Source organism: Pistacia vera, unplaced genomic scaffold, assembly GCF_008641045.1.
Source record: "Pistacia vera cultivar Batoury unplaced genomic scaffold, PisVer_v2 Contig713, whole genome shotgun sequence".
In the NCBI taxonomy this organism is placed as follows: Eukaryota; Viridiplantae; Streptophyta; class Magnoliopsida; order Sapindales; family Anacardiaceae; genus Pistacia; species Pistacia vera.
The window spans coordinates 45,837-59,242 of NW_022196572.1; positions in this window are offsets into that span (position 1 = coordinate 45,837).

A 13,406-nucleotide genomic window follows, 5' to 3' on the forward strand; every position below is an offset into this window, starting at 1 on the left:
TCNGAGGGAGTTTTCTCCCATTTTGGATGGTTAGAGAAAGAAATAGAGCTATTGTTATAGTAGAGTTTGTATATGCACTTGAGTTGTTTGATGAAATGCCTAAGAGAAGCATGAGAATGAGTTATGAACCTTAATTATTGCAACATTGCATATTGGCATTTCCTAAGTGCATTAATGAGCATGAACCATCCATATGCATTAATTGTGCATTGAGAAAGAACTTGAGAAAGAGTTGAGAAAGAGTAGTGAATTACTCTAAAAGTTAAGCTACACTATGATGAGTAGTTAGAGAAAGAGTAGAGACCATGTGCACAAGCTACCCTAAGAGTTAGAGAAGAGAATAGAGTAAGTTGTGCGATGAGGAACCCGTGAGTGATGAGTAGAGTCACGAGAATGGGTGCTTTGTGATCCCCAGCCGTGCCTCCGGTCAGAAGAGGCCGTGACCATCACGAAGAGTGGAACGTGAGGTTCCAGCCATGCCACTGGTGCAGAAGTGGTCGTGACATTCAGAGAGAGAGAGAGAATACATTCACATGGCCAAGGGTTCCGAATCCATGCATGACCAAATCCGATCGGTAGAGAAAATGAGTAAGTCACGAAGAGTGGGTGCTTTGTGATTCCCCAGCCGTGCCTCTGGTCAGAAGAGGCCGTGACATACATCAAAGAACTTATAGAGAAGAGTATGAGTAACAGAAACAGAAACAGAAACAGAAACAGAAACAGAAACAGAAAGAAAACAGAGATGAGAAAAGGTCACGAGTAGTGGGAGCTTTGTGATCTTTCGGCCGTGCCTCCGATAAGATGGGGCCGTGACATATGAGTAAGTAAAAGTCACGTAGAGCGGGCTTGAGTTCCCAGCCGTGCCTCTGGTGAGATGAGGCCGTGACATTCAAATGAGAAAGAACAGAGAGAGAAAAGTATAAGTCACAAAGAGTGGAGCGAGTTCCAATCGTGCCTCCGGTAAGATGAGGCCGTGACATTTAAGAAACAGTTGATAGAAAAAGAGCTATGTGGAAGAGAAACAGAGAGAACGAGAGAATATTGTAAGGAAAAGAAATAAGAGAAAGAGTCACGGGGATAAATTAGTAGAGGATTTACTTACTGAGCCTTTATGTGCTCACCCCATCATTTCCCTTTGTGGTTGCAGGTTCTAGGTGAGGATGCAGTCAGATGGGCGTCGGCAAGCGAAGAGAAATAGTTACACTGTCCACCCTGTTTTTGAGAGCTTTTGTATATATAATACTTTATATTTGTGTAAAGTATATGTATATTTAATAAAAGAAAAATTTGGGCCCATCTATTTATGTTATAATACATGTATTTTATTTTATGTATTTTCTGAGTATATGAGTAGAAAGCAGCTGTTACAAATTCTTTCTAAATTCATCCAAACTTCCATCAAATTCTATCAACAAAACCAACCCTTCTCATAGTGGAAATCCAACTATAAACCATCATCAAACTCAATAACAATTCCATCTACTCATATCAAGCATAAAGAATTCAGGCAAGATTCATATAAACAATCTCTACACATCATTCAATCACTTAAATCTTAGCTTAAGTTGGATTTGCTTACCTTACGCTTGAGTAGTTTCCACTAAAGCTCTCTACTCTTGTTAGGCTCAAGCTTCCTCTTAAACCCTAAGCATAAACTTAATAAGGATTCAATTCTTACACAAATAAAACTCATATCTAGAGCGAGGATTCTTACCTCTTGTTGCTTAGGATAAACTCCTTATCAATTTCTAGCCAAGAGCCCTCAAAATCCTTGGAAGATTGAGTGAAAAGTTTAGAGAAAATGAAGGATGGAAGTGGCGGTGGAAGAAGAGAAATGAGGGGGTTTATAAGACTAAACCCTTAATATCTCATATTATAAGCACTCTTTCCCTTTTTACCCTTACACTTTCTTGAAAATTCCAACTTTGCCCTTTAATTCTTTGCAATCACAACCCCAACTCTAATGTATTCTCCATGAAATTTTCTTACATTTCACTCCCCAGGTTTCCTACTAATTAGGGGTAAAATGGTTACTTTGCCCCTATGAAAAATTCTCTAGAACCTTCATGAAGAATTTCAGCCGACTCTTCGCCGCGGCAAAAACTGTTTCTTCGCCCCGATGAAGAATTACAGAACCTACGTCGCCACGGTGAAGATTCTTCTTTGCCCCGACGAAGTCTGTAACTCCAATTTTCGCCAAGTCTTCACCAATTTCAGGGCAACCACTCCACCAAACTAACATATCACTTCAATTAAGGGCCAATCAAGCAATATTAACACCATACAAGCTTAACTAAGGGCAAACAATCAACATTAAGGGAAAAATGAACAAACATGAGCTACGTACCTCAAGTGGGTGTTACACAAACATAATAAAATGTAATCGATCTTCATGTCAACATCGTTAACAAACAATTATCCATTCGTATAAAAACTGGTGCTTAGAAACGGAAACAACAAAAGTTAATTAATCTTTATATTAAAATTATCGAGGAACAAACTGACCATTCGAAAGAAATACAATTAATCATTCAAATAAAATGACCAAAAAAAAACAATCATTCAATCTAACAATTAACAAAAGGCCAGACGTATTGTTGACACCAATCAACAAATTACAATGATCCACAACTAAATATGCGCCCCTTTTATAACCCCTTATTTAGACCTTCCGAATACTAACGCAATTAAATACGAATTCAATACGAAGAGAGTTTTCCAATGTCAATACAATGCAATAAGTAATAGCAATCCAGTACACCTGTATACCTATTATTAATTCACATCTTTGAAATGCCAATGCAATGCACCTGTATTATTATTATTAATTATTAATTATAGATGACGCAATAAATACCAACCCAACGTGTCAAGATAGAGCAATTTGACTGTCCAATGTGTCAAAATTGAACAATTCTAGATCTTCCAAAATGTGCCACATGGCGAACAATCCACATGGGTATTCGTGGCGAACAACCAGCATGGGTATTCATGAATCTTGATTTTTCACTTCAATTTGTATGTAGGGGACGAACAATTTATTTATATTACTGAAAGGTAATGTTTTTAATGTTTCTGTTTAAAACCTTGTGGAAAGTAATTTTATTTATTCTCGTTATTATTGACGAATCTTTTCGATTGTCTTTGGTACCAGTGATCATCATCTTTAATTTTTTTGTTTTTTTTTTTTTGGGGACAATGAACTTGGAAGTAATCTACCATATATTGTTGTCTGCAGATGCCCGCAGCTAAGGCGCATTGTTATGCTAGCTTGGAACAAGGTAAAAAAGAACATAATTGCTAGGCCATATGTACATGGAGATGTCTTGAATCCCTAACAATGCCTAGTATAGCAAATCCCCCTTATCTTGTAGAGGAAATAGCCCTAAATTGCAAGAACTTCAGTGAATTGAAGGTCACGGGTCTTTTTGACGTTCTTTTTGCTTTTAGATAACCAGATTTCTTCCAAATTTGAAGGTTTTGAGCTTGAGATGTTCAATGATAGTTAAGGATGCCCTATTGCTTATACTGGATGACGTACCAAACCTAGAAATCCTCAACATATCACATTGTCTTCTTATAGAAGGTCTGCTGCTTCCTCCGCCGTTGCCCGGAAAAAGTATTAAGAAGTTAGATAAAATTATCTTGCAGAAGGCTGCTCGATTACGTGAGTTCTTAACATGTACTGAGCCCTCGTGCATCATGTGCTAGTGTGCCCAAAGTGATGAAGGCTTTCTGAGGTGGTACAAGTATGAGGAAGGCCTATGGAAAATGGATGAGACAAAGTCTCTTGCTAGTTGATTAGAACAGTGTAGAGACTGCAATTTATTGGTCAAAAACTACACCGTATGTACTTCTTTACATGTTGTTTTGCTTGTATATAATATCTACATAATATGTTCTTGAATAGGCATATATAGAATTGGTCTGTTGGGTTTTAGGTTGTCATCCTCCTAATGCTTTTGTCTTAGTTCGTCAACATTGTAATACTTGTGTAACGATCTTCTCCCATTAGAAAAGCATCATTTGTTTGCATGATTTTGTACATATGGTCAAATTTCACTTCCTATTGCTTTAAGTTGATCTTCTATTGTTGATCAATACACAATCAATTGTTTTATCTGTCATTTACGTTGTTAGAATTAAATTACAAGGATTTCTCTATTTTTAATTTATTATATTTATATATCTACATTTTTTCCACCTTGAATTGGAAATACTGTTTCCGATTCATGTTATTTTATGTAGGGAATTGTTATTGCTTATGTTATTGAATTTGAAATTCTATTTGTTCTATAAATGTTAGTGTCAAATTCATTTGTATTGTGAGATTAAGTATTTGATAATGAGATTTTAAAGGAATATTTGATTTTCCTTCCTTTATAGTTTTATATTAATTCGCACTAATATTGCTCGGCTGAAATGGTAATATTAAAGATTTACAATGTGCTATCGTTTTGGCTTTGTAAAATTCATAAGTAATGAAAAACGCTGTCTTTTAAAATGCTGTTGATATTTAATTACTTGAAGTAAATTTTGGGAGTTAGGGTTTTCTCTGTTAGTTTCAGCATTAAGAGCATTTTTCCCAGTTTGTTTGTCACATTTTCCACATCTGTCTTTTATCATTGACTGAAACTGAGATAAGTAAGTACATTTTCTTTAGTTACAGTGACAATGTCGTTTTTTATTTTACATTGGTCTAATTAATTTGTCATCGATTTTAACTTTGATTAAAGTGCATGTTATTCTTACATAGCTCCTAGATTTGTTATTATTGTTATAAGAAGTTGTTCTTAGATAGTTGTACTGATAACTTATTGTATTCGTGCTGTTTATTTGTTTCTTTGGCAGTTGTGTTGTAGATTATTCTGTCGGTCTTTTTACTACTTAAATTGGTGTCTTCTTTATTACGATTTTATTTATTCTGCTCGGGTTGTTTATCTGTTGTTCTAGTAGTTGTGTTGCAGATTATCTCATCAGTAAATCTACTGTTGAAGTTGGTGTTTTTCTCATTACGATTTTGTTTATTATCTTATTGTGTTTAGTATATATTGTAATACTATCATTGTTTTATGAATCCATGTTATGAAATGCTAGTGGTATATTATCTTGTTGTGATTAGTATATATTGTAATACTGTCGTTTGTTTTTATTGTAGTAATGGCTCCAAAAACCTTGATGAAATTTATTCAAAGACTTGATTCTAAAGTACTGTATAAAGCAAGATCAAGCAGTGATTCCAAGTCAGAATCGTTAACACCTATACAGACTTCTGTTTTACTTGCATCAGTCTCCAATCCTATGAAACCTGATTCTGGTTCCTACCATTTTAAACCGATTGAAGAAGAAGATAATCAGTCAGAAGAAATTCCATTGCATCAATTGGCGAAACATCCAAATACGAATTTTGAACGAAAATGGAAAAATATTTGTAAAGAAGATCTAGACAGCAAAACTTTCGGTCTAGGGAAAGAGGTAATGTTTTTTCACTGTATCTTCTGAATATATACTTAGGGCATGATAATGCTAAGGTGGTTTCATTGTTTTTTAAATAGGCTTATGAAGGTTTCTTAGAAATCAGAGAATGTTGGCTTGTTTCAGAAGATGTGGTCACAGATTTGACAAAAAAAAAAAAAAAATGAAGATGTGATTGCCGAGGTTCGGAGATTAAAATAACAGTTGAAAATATCAAAGGATGCGTTTGAACAGGTCAAAACTGAATTCAAACACTATCAAGAATCATTTAGAAATGCGAAAGAGTCTTTTGCAAATGAATGGCAGCAAAAGGAAGTCTTTAAAAAGAAAAGTTATGAATTGTCTAAAGAAAATAATAAAATTAAATCTTTAATTGCACAAGCTAAGAAAGATAAAGAAGAGGCTTATGATTTGGTGTCAAAAATGTTTTTAGCCACCAGAAAAGCTTGTGTCAAAGAATTTGGGCACAGATTTCCAAATAAAGATTCTAGTATTTTTAGAGAAAATTGTGTTGAAAAATGAGGAGATGCCGTCTAATTTTGATTATATTGATTGCAATGCTATTGTACCTTTCTCTAGTCCACTTAATGGCACACCGTTTGTTAAGCATTTTCACAATATTTTGTCAAAATTTGGCTCACAAGTGTTTATAATCGTGTTATTATCATGGACGTGGATGTATTCAGTTGATGCTAATTTTTGTGCATGTAAAACAAAATCTCCAGTTTATGTAATGTTATTTCTGTAAATATTTAAACTGTTTAATTGTAATATTAATGTTAAATATCCTGATGACGTCTGTCACGCGATAGCTTATAGATTAGTTGCGTGTGTAAAAAATATTTATTTATATCAGATAATCCATTCAATGTAGTGTTCATCTTATCTGATAATTGTAATACCCAAGATGTCAAAGATATGTTCCTAACTCAAAATAGTCCTTTAGATGTTAATTTTATGTTAAAAAGCATAAAATCTAACTAAGGGCAAAATAGTCAATTCATGTGGAACGGTATGAATCAATTATCCATAGAAAGGCATTAGGGGCAAAATAGTCATTTTGCCTATGGATAAGCATTGAAAAAGTCAATGATGAGTAGGCTTAATTGCATTTAATGGCATTAATTAAGTAATAATTATGTTTAGTGCGAAATGACCAAAATGCCCTTATATGAAGAATTAAGGACTTATGAGTTATACAATTAAAATAATTGGGCCAATAGTATAATTTTGGAAAATTAATGAAATATTTTCCTATAAATGAGAGGAAATTCATTCAAGCCAAGGGAGAGAGCATTTCTTCAACCTTTCTTCCATTTTCTCTCAAATCTTCCATGAAACAAACCTTCTCTCTCTAAGTTTTAAAGGAGTTTTACATAATTTTTCAAGGAGAACAAGATAGGAGCCTTGGATCTTCAAGTTGAAGGGTTTAAGGTAAGGATTAAAAACCCTAGTTTTGATGTGATTTGAAGATTTGAAGTAGATGTTGAGGTATAATGTTATATATGTAGGATTAAGGTGTAAAAGAAGACAAAGGCAAAGGATTTGTTGGAGGAATTCTTTAAAAGGGTAAGGAAGAACCTCCCATGACTTTAGGGATTATGTTAGGGTTTGAAGATTTTTATGAAACCTTAAATTAAGGCTTTAAGGCATATAATTAGTTGATGGCAAGTGTAGTTGAACTCATTTATTCTACTTGTTGCCTTGAATTCATTATACATGAAGTTATTGCTATTTATGTTTTATGAGTTGTCATGTTTGATTGAAGAAAATGAAGTAGGCAAGTGTAGTTGAACTCATTTATTCTACTTATTGCCTTGAATTCATTATACATGAAGTTATTGCTATTTATGTTTTATGAGTTGTTATGTTTGATTGAAGAAAATGAAGTGTGGATGCTGATTGTGGCAAAACCTGTAGTATTGGAGGCCACTTGGTGTTGAATGGTTGCTATTAAAAGTGTTGAGGTGTTGTTTGCATTAGCTTACAATGTTATAACAATAATGGATGATTATGGGAATTAGATTTTACACTTCCTTTAAGATGTTAAAGACTATTAAGAGGAGGTTTATTTGATCCATAAGTTGATCTATTGGTTAATTGTTAATAGGAATTGATATGGCATAGTTTTAATATGAAAAATTCGGACTTGGTAAGCTTAGGGGTTATGTTAAACATGCTTCAGTATTTCGACCATAACTTGAGTTATAAAAATCGAAATGAGATGATTATTGAAGCACTAGAAATTTAAGAGATAGAGATAGCCCTACAACTTTTATGTTTAGGCCAAAGCCAATTCGTTTAGAAAATGGATGGAAAATTGCCTGAAATATAAGCCTGTAGTTATTAAAGTTTAAGATTTAACATAATTAATTCTTATGATTATGAATTGATTATATATTGACGTGATTGAGCCATGTACTAATGTTTACCCATTAGTTAGATAATCTTTGAAAGATATACATGGTCATGATGTCAATGCATGATTAATGTTATGAAATGGCATGAAGATGCAATGTAATACATGTTTTAAGATGATGTATGTGAGCAAGAGGTAATGTAAATGGATTGATAATCCATAGATGAATTAAAAGTATTAAGCTCACCAAAATATGTATTTACATGCCATAAGATGTTAGATGATATGAAGTGCTTAAGATGCTAAGAAAAGTCCGATCGGTTACACTTTAAATGGTTCATATGCATTTAGTTGCACTACATGAGTTATGATGTTATTTACATCATGAGATGATTTATACTCATGTTAGATGATATTTAGATGTTATATTGTGACATGTAATGTGTGTGTACTATGTTTACATACTTATTTGTATGTGTATGCATTGATGTTTATATAGCCATGGGATAAAATGATGAAAGACATATGAAATAGAAAAAGGGAAGTCTACCTAGATGTAAAAGATAAGTGGTGTGTTAACAAATATGTTTAAATGAGGGTCAAATAGCACATTTAGAATGAAATGGATCATTCCTTACTGAGCGACTAGTGCTCACCCTTTCATTGTTGATTGCTTTGCAGGTAGACTAGAAGCGAAGGATGCTAGAGACAGCGGGGCTATACGTGAGGGGAGATGATTTATTGTCATCTTGATGTAAATAATGTAAATGATAAATGTTTGTGAAACACCTTTGGAAGCTTTCACCCTATAAATATGTTTTGATTGTGTAATTTCCGGATAAATTCTTAAAGTTTTTGAAATTATAAGTTTGGATCATGCGTGACATCTTATATACATGTTTTGGATATTATTATTATTATCCTTACACAGGTTTTTCTAAATATAACTCGTTCTCTAGACATGTATCCTCATGATTCTCATTGAGGAATATTCAGAGGATACCTGACTGGAAGGGGGTTTTACAATAATAATAATATACAACATATAAATATCTTTGTATCCAGTAAATTATATTATTGTATTTATTTAAACGTTTAATGTGACCTTTTCATACTCATATAAATATGTTTAATTTTTCACATCAATCTCTCATAAACAATGTCTTATATTATATACATTGTATCAATCCTTTCTGTTATAAACAATGATTCATATAATATAGAACATATTAATCTCTACAGTTAAAGACTTCTTCGTAAACAATATTTGTCAATGTCTCCACCGGTTCATCTTCTTGCAAGGCTAGCAGAATCTTGATACCTTGTCTTGAAGTTACTCTTGATAGTGCCACATACAATTGACCATGTGTAAAGACTTGATGGTTCATATACAATCCTATTGTTTTTAGTGATTGACCCTAGCTTTTGTTTATTGTCATATAGAAGCTAACTGTCACAGGTAACTGTCTTCTCTTCAACCTGAAAGGCCACTTCATATCTGCATTTGACATTCTTATTATGGGAATTGTGACGATATCCCCAATGTTTGACCCGATGATAATCATTGCTTGTATGGACCACTTTCCTAAATGGGTTATGATCAATCTAGTTCCATTGCAAAGACCATCAGATTGATTCAAATTGCACAGCAACATAATTGGAATGCCAATTTTCATATGCAATTCATGTTTGGGCATGCCGGAGCACATCAAAGAATTAAGAAATTCGGTGGGATAGAGAATGTCATTATTGTTTGAGATACCTGCTGCTTTGCAAGTGTTGTCCAAGTTGAAATACGCCTTTCCATCTGTTGGCAAGCTCTAGGTGATATAGTCGTTCAACTATGTAGTGTCTCATTTTTGGGTGTCAATATTGCTCTCTTTCTCTCATATAATCAATATTATTTATCTGAGCAAATAAATCTAGAAAAACAGCATTCATAATTGTTTCTTCATGACTGGTATGTTTATCAATTTTCAAGTCTTCAGGTATTTGGATGTAACTTTCATCTTCTACAACATCCCTTCCTTCTTCGATATTAAGTAATCATTTGTCAAAAGCCTTCAAGTTATCCAATTATGTTGGGTTCACCAAGTTTGTCTTCAACCTTATGTTCTCTGTAAGTGCCAACACTGTTACATGTTTCCAAAGGGAAGATGCTGATAAACAAGCCTATATGTCATGTTTTTCACCTTTTGGTATAACTGGTAGAATTTGTCTAAACTCACCACCCAAGGCAACGGTGAGGCCTCCAAATATTCTATCTGCGTTTGATTGATCTTTTTCAGACAAAATATCTTTCAGAGTTCTGTCAAGAGCTTCAAAGCAATACCTGTTTGCCATGGGTGCTTCATCCCAAATGATCAAAGCTGTTGCGCAAGTAGTTTTACCAATTGTGTCCCCTTTTTGATATCACATGTACTTTCCTCAGTGATATCTAAAGGAATTCGAAAACGTGAATGTGTTGTTCTTCCACCAGATAGCAGCAATGCAGCAATTCCCGATGTAGCTACAGCCAGTACAATTTTACCCACAAATTTTACTTTGGCCATGATTGTTGGCCATAGAAAGGTTTTGCCTATTCCACCATGTCCATAAACAAAAATGGTGTTCCACTTTGATTGTTGACAAAATCAAGGATCGAATCGTATACACATCTCTGGCCATTGTTGAGACCCTTGTATAAATCACTGTGCACTATTTTCATGTTTTCGATATCATAATCTAATTCTTTAGCAATTAATTTATTCTGTGAATTCTCAAAAATGGAACAGTCCAGAATTGGCATTCCAGGGAAATCAGCCAAGGATTTTCCTCCCTTTTTCATGAGCTCATCAATCTCGAACAATGCATAATTGTGAATCTGTTCCTCAATGCATATCAATTCTGTCATCCGCATTTTTTGTTTAAGAATTGTAATATACTGTATAGCTAGTAATTCTTTGAGAAATATAAGATAAAATCCACTAAATAACTTTTATAAACATATATACATAATGTAAAATCCGAAAATTCTAATTTTAATTCATATAAATATATACACAAAATACTGATATACCTTAGTAAGCACAAGGTAATCTTGAACAGTACCGCCAAACTCCTCCGCTTCTTGACGTCCTACCAAATCGTAAATCATCTAGTATCTGCAAAACAGTAAAATAATAGAGTGAGCACTAATTGCTCAGTAAGTAAACCAAACTACACGACTGTTCTTCCTCCGTTACTCATGTTCTGATTTTCCTTTTCTCACTTTATTCTTTGCTAATATTCTTCATTCCTTTCTGGTATTCTGCATTCTTTTCTGATATTCTGATTTGCTACTTACCAATGTGCAAAGATGATGAATAAAATTGTACATCGTCGAGCACATAAAAATACTGAATCATGTAAGTAGCATAATACATATGCAAAATAATAAACTTTCCTGAGAAAAGAACTTTCTTTTCTTTTCTGTTTTCTATCTCTCATGTTGTATCTCTTTCTTTTCTTCTCTGTTTCTCTTTCTTTTATTTCTTCTTTCTAGTTTGCCAATTGGACTAGGTTGATGCATGGATTTGGAACCCTATCCTTGTGAGTGGGTACAGTCCTCATTTACATGCACTACTCACGGACTGTACAAGTACTGTATCTCTCTACTGTGGCCACTCACTCGTGGCGGCGTGAATGTAGGTATGCTCTACTAGGTACAGTCCTCATCCACATACACTACTCAAGGACTGTACAAATACTGTATCTCTCTGCTGATGCTGCTCGCTCATGGCGGCGTGTATGTGGGCATCTCTATCACTCACAGGTTCCCCATCGCAAAAACCTTATATCATAGCATGCTATAGAAAGAGAATAGAAAGAGATACTATACACCTTTCAACATGAATTTCCAAGCGATGGAAATTCTACACTTGCATTCTTTAAAAACATACACTTTCCATATATGAACATATCATTTCATCATGACCATTTTGTGGATGCATAACAAATTCATAGAAACAGATCATCCTTAGGCTTGTTTATACATACACAAGCTCATACTTAGGTAATATATAACATATTACACATAGCCTCCATGGTCAAGCATTACATCAAATATATATGTTCATACAATCATTAAATAATCACAAAAGACCACTCATTCAAACATGCTTCACAACCTTTTAAGCATCATTTTCATACTTGGAATCAATCATAGATTGTTAGATTAAGAATAAACTAATAAATTGGAAGCACTTTTGAGGTAGTCATTCTGCACAGGTCATATTCAAGAAGGCATATCTCAAGTTATATACATCGGATTGCTATGGTCTTGGTCTCATTTTAAAGCTTAGAGAAAGGGCTACAACTTTTATGTTCAAGCCTCAACCTAGTTTGATAGGTAAGATGCCCAAAATCACTCAGAAAGTCACGGATTTGACAGGGCAACCTTGGTAACATGCCTACTTTAAGGCTTTTCCATACCTATTTACCTCCACTTACTCCCTGACCTTTCCTAACCATTCTCCCCTGTGAAAACATGTTAAAATATCAATAACAGACAATCAAACTTCAATTCTTGCCTTTCTCTAACCCTTTCTTCATTAGGGTTTAGCCAACTCATGCATGCAATTTCTCTTAAGATTTTTATCAAACACTTCATATGCACATGCAACTACCATGTTGGCTACACTTTCACAACTCTCTAATTCAATCAAATTGTGAGCCAAAAACTCACTAAATTTAGTATCAAGCCTAGCCGAATTTCTCACTTCTCTATACTCCAAAAATTTCAACACAAAATCTTCCACAACATCATATAACCATACACTACTTCTCATAGCTAGAATTTATACATCAATAAACATAAAAAAAATAGCCCATAATTCTCTCATACCATCACATACAAACATGCAAAAATTCATTCAACACAAGTCTTGCTCAAATTAAGGTTCAAATTAGGTTTACTTACCTTGAATATGTGAGATCAGTTCCCTTTTGCTCTAAATCTCTTCCTCTTGGACCTAGATCATATAAAAACCATAAAAATTTAAAACTTTAAAGTTTAATCATACTCCTTTTGCTAGAATCTTACCTTAGGATGCTTTAGGATTGAAAATCTATGAAAATCCAAGCCAAATCCTATGATTTCCCTTTGAAATTTAGTGAAGAAAATTGAGAGAAGATGGGGAGAAGATGGCGTGAACAAGGGCTGCATTTTGGTTAGGGTTCTTCAAATGAAACCTTATATCAAATAATATAAGCATGTATTCCCATTTTGCCCTTGCACTTCTATAAAATTCCATTTATGTCCTTTAGTCAATTACTAAAATACCCTCATTTTTATTATCTTCTTCACATTATTCTATTTCTTTTCACTCCCCACTCTTTCATCTAATTAAGAGTGAAATGACAATTTCACCCTTAATGAACTTTTAAGGAATTTTCTTCACATTTGCCTAAGGTAACTTCAAAGAAATTCAACTAAGGGTATTAAGGCATAAGTAAAATTACGTACCTTGATGTGGGCGTTACAAGAATGTAAGGAATGTCTTCAGATAGGCATTCTGCATTTGCTCTCCACAAGTTTCTTGGACTCGCCACT